Source organism: Nicotiana tomentosiformis, chromosome 3, assembly GCF_000390325.3.
Source record: "Nicotiana tomentosiformis chromosome 3, ASM39032v3, whole genome shotgun sequence".
NCBI lineage: Eukaryota > Viridiplantae > Streptophyta > Magnoliopsida > Solanales > Solanaceae > Nicotiana > Nicotiana tomentosiformis.
The window spans coordinates 21,186,498-21,193,373 of record NC_090814.1 but is presented as its reverse complement, the minus strand read 5'-3'; the positions used below and the strand labels follow the sequence as shown (position 1 = coordinate 21,193,373).

The window sequence follows — 6,876 nt, the reverse complement described above, 5'->3', positions numbered from 1 at the left end:
AACATGATCTCGCCCACATTGATGGGTCACCCAATCATCAGAAAAAATATCAAACACACTCGAGGTCGAGTGCATTCACTGTTGTGCTCAACTAGCATCAGTCTGGCCTGCACGATGTTTTGACACACCTTGGCAGTCTTGTTGAATTGGAAGCGAATCATCTCAAGATGGGAATCACCCTTAGTTCTTGTCTACTTTGCATTAGAATCAACGCCACATAGAGTGTGGCGTATAGCCTGGTAGCTTGGGCATTTGACAAACTTTTGAAGCCTTTGCGGGTTAGGGCAGTCAACTCCTAACAATTTGTATAAGGAGTCCCTATCTAGCGGCACTTCTTTTCCTTGGACCCATGACATGAGCAGGTCATTCCAATTTGCATAGAGTTCCCTCACCATTCTCAAATTTTCATGTTCCCGAGCACTCTAGTAACTTATCTATCTTCATTTCTCTCAGCCGGCCTAGCACATCTGGGAAGTTCTTCTCCAGAATTTTCACGTTGATTCCCATTTCTTAGACGTACCGCCTATACGGCTCAAAGCTCTGATACCACTTGATGGCGTCCTCCCAAACCATATCCAAATGGGGCCTTGGACCCAATGGTGCTTTTCTCGATCCATCGGCAACCTGCTTCCCTTTAGCTTGCAGAGATGACCCTTCCCCTTTCTTGTGCCATTTAGGCACGGGAGAAGTGGTTGAGGACTTTCCCACTCCTTTGCCCTTGTTCGCACTGTCATGAGCCATATCAACCTACAACCTAATAATTATGAATGTGAGAATGAATCAAAAAATCTGCCTAAGGTTATCGTGAGAGTCAAAGATGACCCTACACTTAAAAGAAGGCTCTATGTAATATACTTACAATATTGGTTTAAAGCGCGCAAGTGTTGCACAACAAGGTGATGGGTACTCAAGACTTCCCCATGCCACACAATAATAATTCACTAACTATGCCACTCAAATCAAGCAGTCAAACATGGCGAAGTGACTTAGCCTTAGTGAAAGCAAGTAATACATGGTCCTGAATCTCTACAACTAATACATTACACTAGCTAATTCTAACAAAGTGATACCACATACATAAAACAAAATACATGGTGTGGGTGGCATATGAAAATTAAATCCAAGCTTTGGGTTAAGTAAAACTGCCCCAAACACCCCACCCTTAGCCCGATATCACAAACAACTACACTCGGCTACTCAGACTTCATTAGTGCACAATTTACTCTTTCAAGCATTTTATCAAACATATGGTGGACATTAAGTGTGTGCAACCCAATTCAAAAATGGTGGAACCTGGTAGCCCTCCCAAATTTTAACAAAGTAGAGGGAATTGTAGTTTAATACTCTGTATATAACACAACAACCAATGTTTGACAACTCATTTCATGCACATTAGGCCACTCACCATAGAAAAGAGTTCTAAGAATCAACTTATGGGTGAACTGGGGTTGGGGCATTTGGGGGGGGGATGGGTATTATAATGTACAAAATAAAAGGAAAAGGGAGAAGGAAAACATAGCTGGGGGGTTTGTAGATGAATGCAAGAGGAAAAAAATTAGAAACATTTAGAGGGGGAGGGAGGGAGTCAGGTGGAGAGAGAGAGATAGAGAGATAGAGGAGCGTGGAGAGAGAAATACAAGGGTTTAAGGGGGGTTAGAGTTATTTTTAATTTTAGTGAGGATGGGTTGGGTTATTGGGTATGGGTTATACTGTGAGGGTAAATGGGTATGTGGGTCGGATTTTAGGGTTAGCGGTTTTTAATTAATAAACAAAAAATAAAAAAGAAAAAATAATACTTACCTCCCCCCGCCCAGCGCGTTGCGATAGGTCTGGTGCTAGGGGGTAAATTGTTTCTGTTTTTGCGCCCCAATTAGTGCTAGGCGCTAGCCTGGGCGCTACTTCTCTGCAAAATATTATTATTTTTGGAATGAAATCTCTGATACCCCCCGAGCACTTAATATATCCATTTTACATATCCCACACTATTCTACCTATGATCTCTATGCCTACAAAGAAAACAAAAACTCTAGTCTACTCTAACTAAAATTATTGAAAAGCTAAGATATGAAAGCAATAAAATTTGGTTGCCTCCCAACAAGCGCCTGATTTAACATCGCTATACGATGCAAGGCCTCATTTATTCATCATCGAGTATTACTTTGGGCTTCTCACGATCAATGACACATCCCCAATAGTGCTTGACTCTTTGCCAATTCACTGAAAATTTTCTTTCACCATTTAAAGCGCGCAACTCAATTTCACCATAAGGAGTGACTCTCACCACCTCAAATGGACCTGACCACCTCGATTTTAACTTCCAAGGAAACATAGAGTTGAATAATAGTACCTTTTTGCCCGGTTCAAGGTGACGTGAATTGATATGCATGTCATGCCAACTTTTTGTTTTCTCCTTTTAAAGCTTAGCATTTTCATAAGAGTGCAACCTAAACTCATCTAACTCATTCAACTACAAGATCCTATTCTCGCCCGCGATTTCAAAGTCCATATTCAACTTTTTAGTTTCCCAATACACGTTGTGTTCAAGTTCAACCAGCAAGTGACATGCCTTCCCATAAACAAGCTTATACGGGGATGCCCCAATTTGTGCTTTGTATGCAATTCTATATGCCCACAAGGCATCATCTAACTTTGCAATCCAATCCATTATATTCACACTCTTTGTCTTCTCTAATATCTGCTTTATTTCTCTATTGGACACCTCAGCTTGTCTACTTGTTTGTAGATTATATGTCATGGTAACTCTGTGGCAGACCCCATATTTGTCTAGAAGGTTATTCAACAACCGCTAGCAGAAACGTGTCTCCTCATCACTAATCAAGGCACGTGGAGTCCCAAACTCGAGAATATGTTTTTCTTCACAAAAGCAGCTACCACTTTGGCATCATTGGTTGGCAATGCTATTGCCTCTACCCATTTTGACACGTAGTCAACCGCTAGCAAGATATATTTATTTCCTATAGACAATAGGAATAGTCCCATGAAGTATATCCCCTACACATCAAAACTCTCTACCTCCAGGATGTTATTCAAAGTCATCTCATGCCTCTTTATGTTCTTTGACACTGGTCACACATCTTAACAAATGCATGATCATCCTTGAACAAAGTTCGCCAATAGAACCCAGATTGTAGCACTTTGCAGCTGTCTTATCGCCTCCATGATGGCCCCTATAAGGTGAGGCATGGAAATTATACAACACTAAATCCACCTCCTTTTCAGGAATGCATCTCCTCATACACTGATCAACACACTGTTTGTACAAGAATGGCTCATCTCAGTAGTAGAAGTTCACATCAAGAAGAAACCTCTTCCTAGCCTCAGATTCAATTTCAAAAGGAAGTACCCCACTCATAATATACCTCACATAGTACGCGTACCATGAGGGAGGGTCATGGGTGATGGCAAAAAGTTTCTCATCAGGAAATGCCTCCTTAATTTGTCCACCTTCCTCCACATGGTCATGATTTTCCAGCCTTGATAGATGATCGGCTACTTGGTTTTTTGTGCCCTTCTGATCTCGTTTTTCTATATCGAATTCCAGCAACAACAAAAACCATCGCATCAATCTAGACTTGGATTTATTTTTTGTAAATAGATACCTGATTGCTGCATGATCTGTATGGACTATAACCTTTGTTCCCACCAAGTATGACCAAAATTTCTCACACAACGGTCAATAACTCCTTTTTAGTGGTGGTGTAATTCAGCTGTGCATCATCAAGAGTCTTACTCACATAATATATGGAGTATAATATCTTGTCCTTCCTCTGGCCTAGCACTGTCCCAATAGCATGGTCAGTTTCATCGCACATAAGTTAAAATGGTAAAGGCCATTCCGGTGGCACAATAATGGGGGCAGCCACCAACTTCTCTTTGAGCTCCTCGAATGCCTCTAGAAAGGCTTCAACAAAATTGAAGGTTACATACTTTTCAACAATCCTACATAAAGGAGTAGCAATTTTTGAAAAATCATTTTAGGCACACATTTCACTAGGCTCACCCAGTTGCTGTCAGAAATAGGGAAGATAAAACCTGCAGCAAGCCACTTAATTACTTGCTTCTTCACGATCTCTTCCATAATAGGATTTAATCTCCTTTGCTGCTCAACACTGGGGCGGTGACCATCTTCCAGAAAGATTTTATGCATGCAAAATGATGGACTGATTCCTTTGATATCAACAATTGTACACCCAATAGCTTTTTTATGCTCACGAAGCACTCTGAGCAGCTTTTCTTCTTGCACATCGGTCAAACTAGACGGGATAATTAATCACTGGTAACGTTTAAGAGTTCCCCAAGTAAGCATAGCGCATGTGCACTAGAAGAGGCTTGAGCTCTAACCTTGGAGCTTCTTCAATAGATGGTTTAGGAGGGGTCAGAGTAACAGGTCTGTCCAAATCCTCAAATCTTCCAAGCCCATGGACATGCTTGCAAGACATATTAGCGATTTGCTCAATTTCTTCCATCATCTCATCTTCACTTTTTTCTTCATCCCCCATTAAAGCTCATTCAAGAGGACTATGGGGCTTATACAAGGAACCAATGAAGTCACATCACTTTTCACCACAAAAACCATGGATAGCTCTTCATAGTGGGTTGGCAATCTGAGTGCTTTATATATATTGAATACCTCAACTCGATCACCCACTCTCATTGTCATATTTCCTTTGCATGCAACGATAGTAGCTCGACCCGTGGCAAAGAATGGAGGCCCAAAAATAAATGTGACTTCTTGATCAGGTTCATAGTCCAAGATAATGAAATCAACAAGGAATATGAAAGAACCAACTTGAACTAACACATCTTCAATTACTCCTTCAGGATGAGCAAGAGAGCGATCATCCAACTGTAAAATCATCGTGGTTGGGCACGGCTCACCCAACCCCAATTGTCTGAAAATAGATAGTGGCATAAAATTATGCTCGCCCCAAGATCACACAAAGCTCGCCCGACCGCGTGCTTACCAATCGAGATTTGGATAGTAAAACTACCTGGATCCTTCAATTTCTGAGGTAGCTTGCGTTGAATTCTTGAGCTACATTATTCAGTAAGTGCTACGGTCTCGAACTCTGCCAACCTCCTCTTATTTGCCACTATGTATTTGATGTATTTGGCATATTTTGGCATTTCTTGCAGGATGTCTACCAACAGAATATTGATTTACACCTGCTTCAAAATGTTAAGAAACTTTTTATAAGTGGCATTATCCTTTTCTGCAATATCTGAGGGAAAGGAGGTGGTGGCCTCGCAACTAATGGTAGGGGTTGCTTAGTCACCGCCTCTTCAACTGGCTTCTTTGAATCCTTTGCTTTTTGTGATTCTGCTTCTATGGTGGCCAGTTTCTTATTAAAGGTCACTTGCTTTCTCTTTTTCGATGGGACTTGTTCTAACTGTATCCCATTCCTCAACTACACAAGATTAATAGATGCCTTAGGATTAGACTCAGTGTCGCCTGGAAGAGCTCTAACTGGTCGAGTATTTTAGGCACTGAGTAATTGCCACATTTGTCTCTCCAAAGTTTGAATAGCTTCAGAGTGGGATTCTTCCTGGGCCTACTAATCAACCGTCAATTTCTTTAGCATCTCCTCAATATGACTCATCGGGTTTGTATATTGTTCAGCCTGTGGTGGTCTATATTTATGTTGAGGAGCTTGTGGCCTGTACTAATTCTGAGCACCTTGGTTTCCACCCCAACATAAGTTTGGGTGATTTCTCCAGTTAAGATTGTAAGTCTTCCCATACTGGTTTGTCTGGCCCCTATTTGCATTACCCACAAAATAGACAAACTCTGGATTAGCTGGGCTTAAGTTGCTCGTGTGACTCTCTCCACATACTTCACAAAATATCTGAACATGTTGCACTGGCTGAGCTTGTTGCTTGTTAATAACCAAGGTCATCTTATTGACTTGGTTGGCCAATGTGGCAACCTGCGCTGATAATGAAGAAACATTGTCTAACTAGAGGACCCCCACCGATTTTCGCATTGTGTGTCTGCCCATCTCTCCTTGCCAATTAGGATTTCTTTTGGAGATTTTTTCAATAAGGCATAAAATTCATCAAAGCTTTTCTCCAACACTTGACTTCTCGCCGCAACGTCCACCACAAATTTTGCCTCTGGATGGAGCCGTTCAATGAAGGTGTGAGCTAACACTTCATTTGTTAGGTTGTGATGAGGACAATCTCTGAGCAGTCCCTTGAAACTCTCCCAAGCTAAATATAGAGACTCTGATTTCTGTTTGAAGGCGACTATCTCACTTTTGATCTTTGCAGTTTTGCCTGAAGGAAAGAACAGTGCCAAATATTTCCTTGTTACATTATTCCATGATGTAATAGAATTAGTTAGTTGCACCTTCAACCACCGCTTTGCTTTGCCCAATAGAGAAAACATGAATAGTGCGAGCCTCCCATAGTCTGGAGTGACTCCGTTAGTAATATAAGTATCAGTAATCTCCAAGAAGTTCAGGATGTGTTGTTGTGGATCCTCATGTGGAAGATCCATAAACTGCCCATTCACATGTAGTAACTGGATCATGCTTTGTTTTAGCTCAAAGTGCCTAGTGATTCTGGGCTTCACGATGCTGAGACATTAGCAATGCTGGGCATTGCCACCTCCTGAACAACCATATATTGCTCCTCTGCCATGTTCAGAGTTAATTGAACAAGTGCCTGAAGATTATCTGTGTCCCTTACTTTCCTCAACCTCTTGTGAATTGTTCTCTTAGGTTCGGGGTCAAATCCTTGAAGTCTATCATGGCTTCTGACCCTTCGCATTCAATCAAAGTTCTCGAGAGCATAGCAACCAATAAGAAACGTTAGACTTGACAAAATAAACAACTAAAGTATAAGCTAGAAAGT

General features: G+C 41.3%; 1 non-coding gene across 1 annotated transcript; it reads left to right on the top strand.

The window, feature by feature from the left end:
* The first annotated feature begins 6,182 nt into the window (after positions 1-6,182).
* Positions 6,183-6,286, top strand: LOC117280217 (small nucleolar RNA R71). Its single transcript, XR_004510702.1, has one exon. It is a non-coding gene; the product is annotated as a small nucleolar RNA R71 (small nucleolar RNA).
* The last annotated feature ends 590 nt before the right edge of the window (positions 6,287-6,876 follow it).